We start from the raw sequence: 15627 nt of genomic DNA, 5'->3' as shown, positions 1-15627 counted from the left end.
CCTCCTGTTTCAGTTTTTTGAAAAATTCTTTGTTGTGCTTTTGATTGCATTTCAGACCCACACTCCTGATCTTTGGACATCAGTGCAGAGAGCTGTGGTCAAGTCACAAGACCTCCTCATGAGTCTGCTCTTGGGCCTCACTAATTTGGCTATTAATAGGTCCTGGCAGTGGGCTGGAGAGGGGGTCAGAGTTGCTGACTGTCCACCCCTCTTGCACAGTTACGTTCCCTCTCAGGTGTCTTTGAAGAGGCAGCATGCCGTGTCTACAAATACTGTCAATGCCTTTATGGAGAGATGGACACTACAGAGGGTAGAGTGTTTTATAGAGTCATAGAACTGTACAGTATAGAAACAGACCCTTTGGTCCAAGTCATCTATGCCAACCAGACATCCTAAATAAATCTCTGCCAGCACTTGGTCCAAAGCTCTCTAAACCCTTACTCTTCATATACAGGTCCAGATGCCTTTTAAAATGTTGTAATTGTACCAGCCTTCACCAGTTCCTCTGGCAGCTCATTCCATACATGCACCACCCTCTGTGTGAAAAAGTCGCCCCTTAGATCCCTTTTAAATCTTTCCCCTCTCACTTTAAACCTATGCCCTCTAGTTTTGGATTCCCCTACCCTGGGGAAAAGACCTTATCTATTTACCCTATCCATACCCCTCATGATTTTATAAACCACTATAAGGTTACCCCTCAGCGTTGAACACTCCAGGGAAAACAGCCCCAGTCTCAAACTCTCTTAACAAGGCAACCTTCCAACTCTATTTTGATATAATCCCCTCCCCCTCTCCCTATCTCCCACTCACATGTGATGGTCTGCATTGCCCTTAATGGACTTTGCACATAAAGTAATCAATTGGGGGACACAGGTGATTAGAAGGGGAAGCATTGCAGATAATTGGAAAAAATTACAAAATTCAACCATGGCAAACTAATGGGCAGCCAAAGACCCGCTGGGAACTGGACGATGGGAGCTGCAGTATCATGACTTGACCTTCCTGTTCTTTCGACCCCATTCTGCTAAACACCTTCCCTCTAACCTACCATCCTATGTAGCTAGTTAGTCACTAGTGGGATGTTAAAAAAAACATGAGTAAGTCAGAACTAATAAGGAGAAAATTGGTCTGGTAAATAACAAACAATTGAGTTAAATTTGAACAAGATACTGACTAATTATTCCCTAGTGGCTAACAGAACAAAAACAATTGACAGTTATTAGGCAATTTTAACATTATAAGATCCCATGGTGCTTCAAAGATATGTTGTAAGACATAAAAATTATATTGACTATAATATCTAAACTAATATCAAACAGAAATGTTTCATTTTTGTTGCAAATACTGTTAAGGACAGAATGTTTTTAAATGAGTTTTTGCATCGTTAATTCTCATTCGACATCTTAATTTCAGATTCTGAATTTTCAAATGAAACTCGATTTTGTGAGACAATATTCTAACTATACAGGCAGTCCAAAAATTACCCCTTTGTAAGGCCCAGGCACATAACTCTCTGCCATCTGTCGTGTCTGACATTTACTGTGAGCCAGACTCTATAACGGGGAGACTGACAAAAAATTAAATTAAAATGCTAATTACTGCATTCAAGAGTATTGGACAATGAACAATTTTTATCATTCGATAATTACTCCGATCTCTCAGAGGTTGCTGACATAGTATTTGCATTTTCCAACAGTAGAAAGGGTTTACACAGATCAGCAGAGTGTCTGGAAAGGGTGAAGTTTCAGAGGTGAAGGTGATATTTTGAAAGGTCTACGCTGCAGTCAGTATCACTGTTCAAAGCACATGCAGCCTAATAAAAGTGATATTGTTCTTTCAGTGATAGACTTGTATTTATAATGTTGAGTTTACCACAACTGTGTGACTCAAAGAGGTCTAACACAGAGTTACAGTTGACATTGCAAATGTATGACGTTTATTGAACATAAAATGGGCTAAATTTCTTTCCTCCAACATTAGAGAAGACAGATTCAGAATATTCAAGGTGCACTGCATCTGGCAAGAGTTCAGTCCTGGCCCATTGGCAATGGCAGAGCCTTGTGCTGGAAATTTGAACAGCAATTTGAACAGCAGCAGCATAGACATGAAGCCACTAGCTTCACTCCTGGTTGCCATTCTGGCTTCTGCCTTTCTCTCCCAGGTAAAAACAATGACTGCAGATGCTGAAAACCAGATTATGGATTAGAGTGGTGCTGGAAAAGCATAGCAGTTCAGGCAACATCCAAGGAGCAGGAAAATCGACATTTCAGGCAAAAGCCCTTACCTAATGAAGGGCTTTTGCCCGAAATGTCAATTTTCCTACTCCTCGGATGCTGCCTGAACTGCTGTGCTTTTCCAGCCTTTCTCTCTCAGTCAGAATACCCTACTGCTTAATTGTCCTTGGGAAGGAGGGAGACAGAAAAGTCACTGTTGCTTTCCTCCCCAGCCTCCCTCTCCCAACCAAAATTACCTTCAGATCAGAGCACAAGCCACATTACTAGCTATTTGGAGAACCAAAGAAACGGGATTAAGCCATTCATCCCATCAAGCCTCTCACGCCATTTTAGATCACAACTAATTAGCTTCTCAGTCCCATTTTCCCACAGTATCTCCATAAATATATGAATGAATTAGATAAGGAAAGTGGGTGTACCACAATCAAGTTCAGGATGACACAAAAATAGTTGGGTAGGCAAGTCGTGAAGATGACACAAATAGTCTGGACAGGAATATAGACATGAAGTTATGCACTTTGACAGGAGGAATATTTGTGTTGAATATTAGTTAAGTAAAGAAATACTGCAGAAAGCTACAGTACAGAGAGATTTGGGAATCTTCATGCCTAAATCTCAGAAAGCCATATCAAAGTTCAGCAAGTAATAGGGAATGCAAGTGGAATGTTGACCTTTATTTCCAAGCATTAGAATTAGAATTAGGTTTATTGTCACATGTACTCATATGAGTACAGTGAAAAGTTTACAAGTCGTCACTGACAGCACCATCATAGGTACAAATGTACCTAGGGACAGATTCTTAAGTATAAATCCTTTGGATAAAAATTCAAAAAGTGAAGAAATAAAATGTCCAGCATTAGAGACCTTTGCCTCATCTTACGTAGAAAAGTGCAAATTTATAGAAATAAATTAGAAAAATAAAGAAATAAAAAGTTCAGAATAACAGTCCTTCCAATCCAGTCCATGCTAACACCTAGCCTCACTCCAGACCAAATCGGACTTCAGTGGAGTGCCAGGAATCCACTCTGGATTCACCTCAAGGTTAGGAGTCCACAAGGAAGCCAGGAGTGCTAAGGCTGGGAATAAGTTTAAAAATAGGGTGGTCTTGCTCAAACTATACAAGCCATTGGTCAGACCACAGATAGAACACATGAACAGTTTTGTTCCTCTAACTTAAGTGAAGATACACTAGCATTAAAGGCACTCCAGAGAAGGTGCACTAGGTTGATAATGGTAATGGAGGGGTGGTCTTATGAGGAGACATTTAATACGTTGGGCCTGTACTCATTGCAGTTGACATGAATGAGAGAAGACCTTATTAAAACATACAAGATTCTTAGGGAACATGACATGGTGGATGCATGAAGGTTATTTGCCCTTGTGGGAGAGTCCAGGATCAGAGGACATAATCTCAGAATAAGGTAACATTTACCCCAGGGATGAGAAGGATTTTTTGGGGCTAGTGAATCTGTGGAATTCTTTACCACAGAGCTGTTCAGGAGGGGATCAAGGGTAATAGGGAAAAGGCAGGAATGTAGAGTTGAGGATCATCAAACAGTTATTAGCTATTGACAGGCAGAACAGACTTAATGGGCTGAATTGCCTACTGCCTCCTCTATATTTTATGGCCTTATAATCCTTAATGTCATTAACCTCAAGAAACTAATGATCTATTTCTTGAACCTTCGTTCAAGTAATCCCAGGTGGATGAAGTACAGTACGAACAAGGCCTAAGTCTGCTTAGCTTCCAACATCAGACTTTGCAGACTACTATCCGTTTATATCTAACCTGTCAGACCCTGTAAGAATTTTGTAAATTTCAGTGAGATTAGCCCTTATTCTTTAAAACTCTAGAGAAGACAGACCCAGTGTCTCCAATCTCTCTTCATAAAACAATCCAATTATCACAAAGACTAATCTGGGGAACCTCTGTTGAACTCGTCCAAGCTAAGTGTTTCCTTCAGATAACAACACGTAATCTGCACAATAATCCAGATGAGGTGTCACTAAGGCTCTACACAACATGCAGCAAGACATTTTTGCTTCTGTAGACAAATTCCCTTGCAATATATATTTGTAACATACTGTTTGCCTTTCTAATTGCTTGATGCACATACATGCTAGCTTTTAGTGGCTCATGGACAATGACACCCAGATCTCTTTGAATACTCATATATCCCAACCTCTCATCATTTAATCATATTCTACCTCTTTTTTTCAAGAACATGAATTACTTAGAACAAATTCTGATGTCCAGAGATACTTGAAACCAAACAGCAAAGGCAGCAGCTGAGCAGGTTACTGCTGGAACAGACAGCGTATAGGTTTCTTTCTCCGTTTGAATCACTTCCCATGTGGTCACTGCCATTGCCTCCCTTTCTCCTTTTTAAAGTGCCATTGTTTTGATCTTTTTCCCCAAAGTTCCAAAACTATGCAACAGCTTGTAAAACAATAATTACTGCTCCTATAATTTGAGGAAATCAGCTCCAACACTGAAAATACATCAAAAAAGGAGCAGCTCTTACGACCACAATATTTTCCCACCCTCCATCTTGAATAAAGGGAGAACTAACTATTTGGATACAGAGTTGGGCTTGAAGGTAGAAGGCAAGAGGGTGGTGGTGGAGAGTTGCTTTTCAGAATGGAGGCATGTGACCAGTGGTGTGCCACAAGGATCAGTGCTGGGTCCACTGCTTTTCATCATTTATCTAAATGATTTGGATGTGGCGCTAGGAGGTATGGTTAGTAAGTTTGCAGATGACATTAAAATTGGAAGTGTAGTGGACAGCAAAGAAGGTTACGTCAGAATACAACAGGATCTCCATCAGGTGGTCCAAAAAGCCGAAGAGTGGCAGATGAAGTTTAACTGAGATAAATGCGAGATGCTGCATTTCAGAAAGGCAAATCAGAGCAGGATTTATACACTTGATGGTAAGATCCTGTGAAGTGTTGCTGAACAAAGAGATCTTGGTGTGCAGGTTCATAGTTCCTTGAAAATGGAGTCACAGGTGGATAGGATAGTGAAGAAGGTATTTGTTATGCTTGCCTTTATTGGTCACTGCATTCAGTGTAGACACTGGGAGGTCATGTTGCGGCTGTACAGGGACATTGGTTAGGCCGCTTTGGAATACTGTGTGCAGTTCTGGTCTCCCTGCTGTAAAAAGAATGTTGTGAAACTTGAAAGTGTTCAGAAAACGGTTGTTGCTAGGGTTGGAGGGAGACACTGAATGGGCTGGGGCTGTTTTCCCTGGACAATGTCTTTTCCACTGGGAGAGTCCAAAACTAGAGGACACAGGTTGAAGATGAGAGGGAAAAGTTTAAAAGGGACCTGAGGGGCAACGTTTTCATGCAGTGTGTTGTGCGTGTATGGAATGAGCTGCCAGAGGAAGTGGTAGAGGCTGGTACAGTTATAACATTTAAAAGGCATCTGGATGGGTATATGAATAGGAAAGATTTAGAGGGATATGGGCCAAATGCTGACAAATGGGACTAGATTTAGATTACTTACAGAGTGGAAACAGGCCCTTCGGCCCAACAAGTCCACACCGACCTGCAACCCACCCATACCTCTACATTTACCCCTTCATCTAACACTACGGGCAATTTAGCATGGCCAATTCACCTGACCTGCACATCTTTGGACTGTGGGAGGAAACCGGAGCACCCGGAGGAAACCCACGCAGACACGGGGAGAATGTGCAAACTCCACACAGTCAGTCGCCTGAGGTGGGAATTGAACCCAGGTCTCTGGCGCTGTGAGGCAGCAGTGCTAACCACTGTGCCACCGTGCTGCCCATTTATTTAGGATATCTCATTGGCATGGATGAGTTAGACCTGTTTCTGTGCTGTATATCTGTAACTCTAACTTTATACTTAATCACATTATGTGCCATATACCTTTTACTCACCAAGTCCTTTTGAAGGCTGTTTTCAACATCACAACTTGCTCTCTAAAGAAAACTGAAAGAACTGCAGATGCTGGAAATTAGAAACAAGAACAGACATTGCTGGAAGAGCTGAGCAGGTCTGGCAGCATCTGTGGAGGGAAATCAGCATAACATTTTGGCGTCAGTGACCCTTCCTCAGAACTGATGGCAGCCCGGAAAAAGTTCGTTTTTAATGCAGAAGATAGGATGGTGGCGGAGGGGGGGGTGTTGGGCAGGAGCGTTAAGGAGTAAACATCAGGTCGAGATAGAGCCCAAAGACAGAGAAGAACATGTAGACATACTTCTCCCTTTCCTTACTCAACATCTCTGTTTCCATTTTGGGGGAGGTAGGCTGGCCACTACAAATTGACTGACTCCCACGGTGGTTACCTTGACCATGCATCTTAACATCTCGCTTCCTGTAAAAACTCAATTCCATTCTCCCAGTTCCTCTGTCTCTGCTGCATCTGTCCTGACAATGCCAACTTCGACAAGGGAGGCTCCGAAATGTCCACCTTCTTCCTCAACCAAGGATTGCCTAGCACTGTTGTTGACAGGGCCCTCAGCCAGACTGACCCATCTCATGTACTTCAGCCTTCATCCCCTCTTCTTCCTTCCACCCTACCAATCTTCAGATACAGCATCATCCTCTGTCATTTGTGCCACCCACAGTCAGACTCCACCATCAGAGGCACTGTCTTCTTGAACTGTCCTACCTGGATATCTTCCCTGTTTGCTCCACCCTCCATTCTGACCTATCACCATCACCCTCTATCTTTATCCACCTTTTCATCAAGGACAGCATTCCCCCCATATATCTCTCAGCCCCCTTGGGCTCCCACCCAACTTTCCTGATGGAGAGCTAATGCCCGAAAGATTCTTCTGCTCCTGACGCTACCGCGCTTTTCCAGTGCCACACTTTTCAATTATGAACAGACCTCTCATACATTAGATTAGATTCCCTACAGGCCCTTCAGCCCAACCAGTCCACACCAACCCTACGAAGAGTAACACACCCAGACCCATTTCCCTCTTAATGATGCAGCTGACACTATGGGCAATTTAGCATGGCCAATCCACCTGACCTGCACATCTTTAGACTATGGGAGGAAACCCACGCAGACACGGGGATGATGTGCAAACTCCAACACAGACAGTTGCCGAAGGGTGGAATCGAACCTGGAAACCTGGTGCTGTGAAGCAGCAGTGCGAACCACTGGTCTTTCTCTGCACATTCTCTATAGCCGTAACATTATATTCTGCATTCTGTTCTGTTACCCTGATGGACTTACATAAGGTATGTTTTGCCTGAATAGAACACAAAATAATACTTTTCACCGAATCTCAGCAGAAGTGACAATACCGTAATAAAAATCAAATGCAAAATGCGCATGCTCAGTGTGAATGTGCGGGGGGGAGCGGGCGCGGATGCTCATTCGGCAGTGGGGGGTTGCGCAGGCGCAGTGCCGGCGGTGTGTGTGTGTGTTTTCACCTTCTCCCGGGGACGGTCTGCGGCTCGAGCACAAAGTTGAGAATATGGCGGCGGAGGAGCGACGGACCGGCTCCGGGTTCCGAGGGAGGCTGGTGGCGGTCGCTGCGGGCTCTGGGAGTTTCCTGACGTGGGGCGTCATGTTGGTGCTGTGTGTGTCGGTGTGCGGGTGGCCCGGAGCCCAGGGCAGGGAATGTGAGAAACGGTGTGTCCACGGGAACTGCAGCGCAGCGGGCGGTCAGTGCGTGTGTCAAGCCGGATGGGTCGGGGAGCTGTGTCAGCACTGCGGCGGCAGGTTCAAGTGAGTCTAGGGCTGGAGGGCCTCAGGGACCGCGGTTTACCCACATCACCTCTAACCTACAATCACATCAAACCCTGACCTATAACCCCTCATCTTCCCAATGATCTGTAGCGCCCAACCAGCCCCTGACTTCTTATCCCATCTGCCTCTTGACCTTTAAACCCTGTCTGCCCTGTGAGCTCTAACTCCATCTGCCCCCTGACCTCTAACCCACTCCTGTCTGCCCCTGACCTCTAGCCCTCCCCATCCGCCCCTGACCTCGAACTTCCACTGCCCGCTCCGACTTTTAACTTCCCCCTCCTGCCCCTGACCTCTAAACCCAATCCACCCTGACCTCCAACCCCCCCTACCCCACACCGTCTGCCCCTGAACTCCAACCCCCCCCCCCCCCCCCAGTCTGCCCCCGACCCCCCCCGCCCCCGACCCCCCCCCCGACTGCCCCCGACGCCCGACCCCCCCCCGTCTTCCCCCGACCCCCCCCCGTCTTCCCCCGACCCCCCCCGTCTGCCCCCGACCCCACCCTCCCCGTCTGCCCCCGACCCCCCCCCGTCTGCCCCCGACCCCCCCCCCCGTCTGCCCCCGACCCCCCCCCCCGTCTGCCCCCGACCCCCCCCCCCCGTCTGCCCCCGACCCCCCCCCCCCCGACTGCCCCCGACCCCCCCCCCCGTCTGCACCCGACCCCCCCCCCCCCCCCGTCTGCACCCGACCCCCCCCCTTCCTGTCTGCCCCCGACCCCACCCCCACCGGCTGCACCCGACCCCCCCCCGTCTGCCCCCGACCCCACCCCCACCGGCTGCACCCGACCCCCCCCCCCGTCTGCACCCGACCCCCCCCCCCGTCTGCACCCGACCCCCCCCCCGTCTGCACCCGACCCACCCCCGTCTGCCCCCGACGCCCGACCCTCCCCGTCTGCCTCTGACCCCCCCCAGTCTGCCCCCGCCCCCCCGTCTGCCCCCGCCCCCCCGTCTGCCCCCGCCCCCCCGTCTGTCTGCCCCCGCCCCCCCTTCTGTCTGCCCCCGACCCCCCCCCCCCGTCTGCACCCGACCCCCCCCCCGTCTGCACCCGACCCCCCCCCCCCCCCCGTCTGCACCCGACCCCCCCCCCCGTCTGCACCCGACCCCCCCCCCGTCTGCACCCGACCCCCCCCCCCGTCTGCACCCGACCCCCCCCCCCCCCGTCTGCACCCGACCCCCCCCCCGTCTGCACCCGACCACCCCCCCCGTCTGCACCCGACCCCCCCCCCGTCTGCACCCGACCCCCCCCCCGTCTGCACCCGACCCCCCCCCCGTCTGCACCCGACCCCCCCCCCCCGTCTGCACCCGACCCCCCCCCCCCCCCGTCTGCACCCGACCCCCCCCCGTCTGCACCCGACACCCCCCCCCCGTCTGCACCCGACCCCCCCCCCCGTCTGCACCCGACCCCCCCCCGTCTGCACCCGACCCCCCCCCCCCCGTCTGCACCCGACCACCCCCCCCCCCCCGTCTGCACCCGACCACCCCCCCCCCCCCCGTCTGCACCCGACGCCCGACCCTTCCCGTCTGTCTCCGACCCCCCCGTCTGCCCCCGACCCCCCCCGCCCCCCGTCTGCCCCCGACCCCCCCCGCCCCCCGTCTGCCCCCAAACCCCCCCCCCGTCTGCCCCCAACCCCCCCGACCCTGACCCTGACCCATAAGCCCTTGATCACACCCTGCTCTAAACTGCTCCACCCCACTTCCCCAAACTCTGCCTGGCCACCATCATCATCACCCCTGTCACTACCACTATCAACCCCTGCCTTATTCCCCCCCACCCCCTGCCTGGACTCCATTACCATTACCCCCTGCCCTAAATCCCCCACCACCATCACCCCCGTCCAAAAACCCACCTTACCATCCCCACTCTAAACCCCATCACTTTCATTCCATGCCCTAAAAACTCCCTCACCATCACCACCCATGCCCTAAAATCTCTCTCACCCCCACCGTTTAACCCACCCAGCCTGAACCCTACTCCCACTTTGACCCCCACGCCTGCCTCGACCCCCACGCCCATTCCAACCTGATCCTTTCACTCTTTTCAACCCCGCTCTGACCCTCACGTCCAATCCTCCCCCCCCCCCCCCCCCCCCCCCCCCACCTATTCTGACCCCCATGCTGGTACATTACACCTACCCCTGACCCCCACCCCTCAACAGTCCTCTCCACCTTATGTCCATTCTCAACACAACCCATCCTCTTCCAACTTCACCATCTGCCATCTCACAACCACCTCTCTAGCTGCCTTCGGTATCATCCAAAACCCCTCCCACCTTCCCTCAATCTGCTCGTTGAGACCCACTCCCTTCTTGAGTACTCCCTCCACCACAATTTGACTACCCTTCTCTCCCCCCACACCCCAACCCCCACTGCCATTACCACTCTTTATAGTTCCCCGTTATCAGCCTGATTTTCCAGATCCTGCTCAGTCATAGAGATGTACAGCATGGAAACAGACCCTTTAGTCCAACCCGTCCATGCTGACCAGATATACCAACCCAATCTAGTCCCACCTGCTGGCACCCAGCCCATATCCCTCCAAACCCTTCCTATTCATATATCATCCAAATGCCTCTTAAATGTTGCAATTGTACCAGCATCCACCACTTCCTCTTGCAGCTCATTCCATACATGTACCACCCTCTGAACGAGGCCAGAATTGCACGCAATATTCCAACAGCGGCCTAACCAGTGTCCTGTACAGCGCAACATGACCTCCCAACTCCTGCACTCAATACTCTGACCAAGAAAGGAAAGCATACCAAACGCCTTCTTTGCTATCCTATCTACCTGCGACTCCACTTTCAAGGAGCTATGAACCTGCACTCCCTAGGATTTTACCATTAAGTGTATAAGTCCTGCTAAGATTTGCTTTCCCAAAATTCAGCACATCGCATTTATCTGAATTAAACTCCCATCTGCCACTTCTCAGCCCATTCACCCATCTGCTTAAAAATGTGTTGCTGGAAAAGCGCAGCAGATCAGGCAGCATCAAAGGAGAAGGAGAATCGACGTTTCGTGCATAAGCGATTCTCCTTCTCCTTTGATGCTGCCTGACCTGCTGCATTTTTCCAGCAACACATTTTTAAGCTCTGATCCCCAGCGTCTGCAGTCCTCACAATTGCCCATCTGGTCAAGATCCTGTTGTAATCTGAGGTAACCCTCTTCGCTGTCCACTACACCTCCAATTTTGGTGTCATCTGCAAACTTACTAACTGTACCTCTTATGCTCGCATCCAAATCATTTATGTAAATGACAAAATGTAGAGGACCCAGCACCAATACTTGTGGTACTCCACTGGTCACAGGCCTCCAGTCTGAAAAACAACCCTCCACCACCACCCTCGGTCTTCTACCTTTGAGTCAGTTCTGTATCCAAATGGCGAGTTCTCCCTTTATTCCATGATATCTAACCTTGCATATCAGTCTCCTCTACATTGGGGAGACTGGACGCCTCCTAGTAGAGCGCTTGAGGGAACATCTCCAGGACACCCGCACCAATCAACCACACTGCCCCGTGGCCTAACATTTCAACTCCCCCTCCCACTCTGCCGAGGACATGGAGGTCCTGGGCCTCCTTCATCGCCGCTTCCTCACCACCAGACACCTGGAGGAAGAACGCTTCATCTTCCACCTCGGAACACTTCAACCCCAGGGCATCAATGTGGACTTCAATAGTTTCCTCATTTCCCCTTCCCCCACCTCACCCTAGTTCTAAACTTCCAGCTCAGCACTGTCCCCATGCCTATCTTCTTTTCCACCTATCCACTCCACCCGCCCCCGACCTATCACCTTCATCCCCTCCCCCACTCTATTGTACTCTCTGCTACTTTCTCCCCACCCCCACCCTCCTCTAGTTTATCTCTCCACACTTCAGGCTCTCTACCTTTATTCTGATGAAGGGCTTTTGCCTGAAACGTCGATTTTACTGCTCCTCGGATGCTGGGCTCTTCCAGCACCCCTAATCCAGAATTCACTCGATCTATCCTGTCTATACCTTGCATATGCTTCCTTCTTTTTCTTAACCAAACCCTCAATTTCTTCAGTCATCCAGCATTCCCTACAACTAACAGTCTGTCCTTTCACCCTAACAGGAGTCCCACCACAGCCTTGCTCAGCTCAATCTCAGTGCTTCTCTGCATCTACCCTCATTGTTGCTAACTAGTCTAATTCCCCCCTTCCTCAAACTGCATTTTCTTTCCCATTCAGTCTTGAAGAAGAATCACTGGCCCTGAAACATTTTCTCTGATTTCTCTTCACAGATGCTGTCAGATCTGCTGAGTTTTTCCAGCAATTTCTGCTTTTGTTCCTTTCCCTAGGTAGGAGAAAGTGAGGACTGCAGATGCTGAGGATCAGAGCTTAAAAATGTGTTGCTGGAAAAGCGCAGCAGGTCAGGCAGCATCAAAGGTGAAGGAGAATCGACGTTTCGGGCATAAGCCCATCTTCAGCTTATGCCCGAAACCTCGATTCTCCTTCTCCTTTGATGCTGCCTGACCTGCTGCGCTTTTCCAGCAACACATTTTTAAGCCCTTTCCCTAGGCTGTTTTGTTTCCACCCTTGTCCTGTCCCCAGCCAGAGGCCCAAAATAATCTCTTTTCCCCACTTGGCCTCAGTTTTCTCTGCCCTTTCTCAAGGTGACTGCATTTGCCCAAGCTCCACACGTCCCCTTCCCAGCTGTGCAGTGGGCTTGTTTACTCAGCCTATACCCTCCCACCTCCCAAGTCTGCTTGTTTCCCTCTGTATTCTAAAGTTGAATTTGACTCCCCATCCCTTGTGTTCAATTTAGAAAGGATAAGTTTATGTGATGTGCTTCTGTGAATGAAGGGTACAAACTATGTGAAGCAGGTTCTTGGCAGGTACCACTTGAAGTGGCTAGTAGTTATCATTGGGGCTTGATATTTGTCACTCTGCCACCAAACATCATTCCTGGACCATAGGTTCATGGTCATCATCATCCACTGGTGTGACTCTGACTTAATGTCTTTCTGTCCCCTTTACCAACATACTTGAAGTGGAGACTTCTTGTCTGACTCTGACTACCTTGTCGTTCAGAACACCTTTAGGTATGTGACGATCTTCCATCACACTGGATGTGCCCAAGCCAACAAAGTCACCTCAGATTGAGTTGCCATAAACCTCTGACTTGTGCTTTTGAGAAGCTGCTGCTTTTGTGATTTGATGTGTGATGCCCAGATTGTACTGCACCCAGTGATGATCCAAAAAGCTACTGAAAGTGTGACTTAATTCCACTTTCTAATGTTTTTAAAATATTGGTTACATGGCAGCATTTTCTAATATAAGGTCATTGAGAGGTGCTTGTGTATTCAGGGTATCTATTGATTATAGGAAATCCTAAGGGGCTCAATGTTAATTCTGCTTCTCTCTCCCCCCACAGATGCGACCAGATCTGATAAGTTTCGCAATTACTGTTCTTATTCAGATCTTTAGTATTGGCAGTACCTCACTTTTTTTAGGTTGTCGGATTACCGGAAAACAGTTGCAGAACACAAATAAATATTTCACTTGTCCATTTATCTTTTTTTTTCAGAAAATACACAGCTTACAAATAAAGGTTTCAAATAGTGCAGTTGTGTGCGTTATTTGGGGAGTTTGGCACACACTGGTACAGGCGTATTGTGGCTTGTCACATGCCTGACTTGGTTCCAGTTTCAGACTAATAAATGCACTATTGTTCATAATTAGTAACTGAATTATTTTGAAGTCTGCACTGAACAAACTAGTTTTATTTGATGGTTCATGTTCTCTGAAGCTTATATTCCTTATGTTGGGATTTTATTTTATTTTATTTCATACTCTTTATTTTGTATCTTACTTGTCTGCTAGAGTATCTTGAAAAGCAAGAGGTGACTTTGAGTGGAAAATTTGTGGAGCAGTTATCTGGAAGTTTACGCCGAGGGAGAATAGAGGAATAACATGAATGTGAATGTAGTCACTGTATAAATGCTCAGGAAAGGGCATTGATTTGTTTTGCCGACTTGAGCCTTAAGTACTATTAGTTGTGTGAATTGAGGCGCCTTTGTTCATTTGTGAGATGATTACCATGATTTCGACAAGAATGTGATGTGGAGATGGGAACAAGCCGATAACATTTCAGTTAATCCTGGGAGTAAGAGGTTCCAGGATGGTTAATTTCAATCTTTTTGAAGTGTAATCCCCATCACTAAATTTGATTTTAATCCTTGAAAGCTGTGGTCCTGCTCCTTAACCTCAATTAGTAGTTCACAAGAAAAATCCTTTTGTCAAAATCCCATTACAGCTTCTACAGTGGAATGTCAAGATTAGATTCGAAAGGAATAAAGCTGGAGAGAAAATTTGTGAGCATCCCTTGGTCATTTGGCAGTTATTGGATAAAAAGTTGAGATTTTTTATTCAAATCTGCTCTTCTTTTCAGAGAAGAAAATAAAGGATTAACACCTTGAGCAGCTAGGGATGGGGAATACATGCCGGTAATAGTGATGTCCATGTCCCACAAGTGAATGAAAAGTATTCTATTTATGACACCACAAGCTCCAGCAGACCCAAATACACAAATAGCAAGTGGAACAGAACATCAGTGCTTCATCAGAGACTCACTGATGATGATTAGATTAGATTAGATTACTTACAGTGTGGAAACAGGCCCTTCGGCCCAACAAGTCCACACCGCCCCGCCGAAGCGTAACCCACCCATACCCCTAACCTAACACTATGGGCAATTTAGCATGGCCAATTCACCTGACCTGCACATCTTTGGAGTGTGGGAGGAAACCGGAGCACCCGGAGGAAACCCACGCAGACACGGGGAGAACGTGCAAACTCCACACAGTCAGTTGCCTGAGGCGGGAATTGAACCCGGGTCTCTGGCGCTGTGAGGCAGCAGTGCTAACCACTGTGCCACCGTGCCGCCCATAGATAGTGGAATGCTGACGAAACATCTACAAACAAACTTACCAGCTCAGTGAGCAAGTAACAGCCTCATTCCTTTTCTGGTTTCTGAAAACAATACCAAAGCTATAATAAATGACAGAGCAAGGCATCCATCATGTAGAGATAGAGCAATAAATAGTAACCTTGCCAGGGACACTGACATCATTCATTCTTCGGGTGATTATTGTGAGCAAGAGCAGCGTTTGCTGCTCATCTCTATCACACTTGAGAATGTGACAATGTGCTGTCTTCTTGGCTTATGCAGTCCATGTAGTGCAAGTGGTGTTCGGAAAGTCGTTCCAGATTTTCATCAAACGACAGTGAAGGAATGTTCCCAGTCATATTAGTGTGACCTTGAGGGGATCTTACAGGTGCTGGCATTCCTATATATGTAATCCCTGTTGTTTTATGTTGTCCAGTTTTGTGGATTTGGAAGGTGACTTGGTGAGTTGCTGGAGTGCATTGTGTTGGTGGAGGATGTTGCTGCAGTCACTTGTCAGTATTTGAATGTCATTGGGAAAAGGTTGAAATCTCATAAAGGTATCATTCATAAACTTCTCAGAGTTATAAGTCAAAGTAGTCATGTTTCTTTGAAAGGGAAATATTGTTTGACAAATTTATTGAAGTATTTTGAGGATGTAACTTGTTGTGTAAATCAAGGGAAAACGGTAGATTGTAGTGAACTTGGATTTCCAAGTGGCATTCAATAAGGTATCACACGAAGTTAATATGGAAG

General features: G+C 48.1%; 2 long non-coding RNA genes across 2 annotated transcripts in view; one reads left to right on the top strand and one right to left on the bottom strand.

Moving 5' to 3' along the window:
- LOC140481295 (uncharacterized) overlaps window positions 1–7519 on the bottom strand; it is a 31911-nt gene extending 24392 nt beyond the window's left edge. Inside the window, exons 1-2 of the long non-coding RNA XR_011961500.1 lie at window positions 7453–7519; window positions 6143–6270 (exon numbers count right to left, since the gene is read on the bottom strand). This is a non-coding gene — a long non-coding RNA (uncharacterized lncRNA). The remainder of the gene's footprint in view (window positions 1–6142; window positions 6271–7452) is intronic.
- A 110-nt stretch (window positions 7520–7629) lies between these two features.
- On the top strand, window positions 7630–13551 carry LOC140481275 (uncharacterized). The gene is made up of 2 exons (XR_011961490.1): window positions 7630–7950; window positions 13360–13551. It is a non-coding gene; the product is annotated as an uncharacterized lncRNA (long non-coding RNA).
- The last annotated feature ends 2076 nt before the right edge of the window (window positions 13552–15627 follow it).

The sequence above is a fragment of the Chiloscyllium punctatum genome, chromosome 1 (genome assembly GCF_047496795.1).
Source record: "Chiloscyllium punctatum isolate Juve2018m chromosome 1, sChiPun1.3, whole genome shotgun sequence".
Lineage (NCBI taxonomy): Eukaryota > Metazoa > Chordata > Chondrichthyes > Orectolobiformes > Hemiscylliidae > Chiloscyllium > Chiloscyllium punctatum.
The sequence above is the reverse complement of the archived record's forward strand: the minus strand, read 5'-3'. Positions and strand labels throughout refer to the sequence as shown.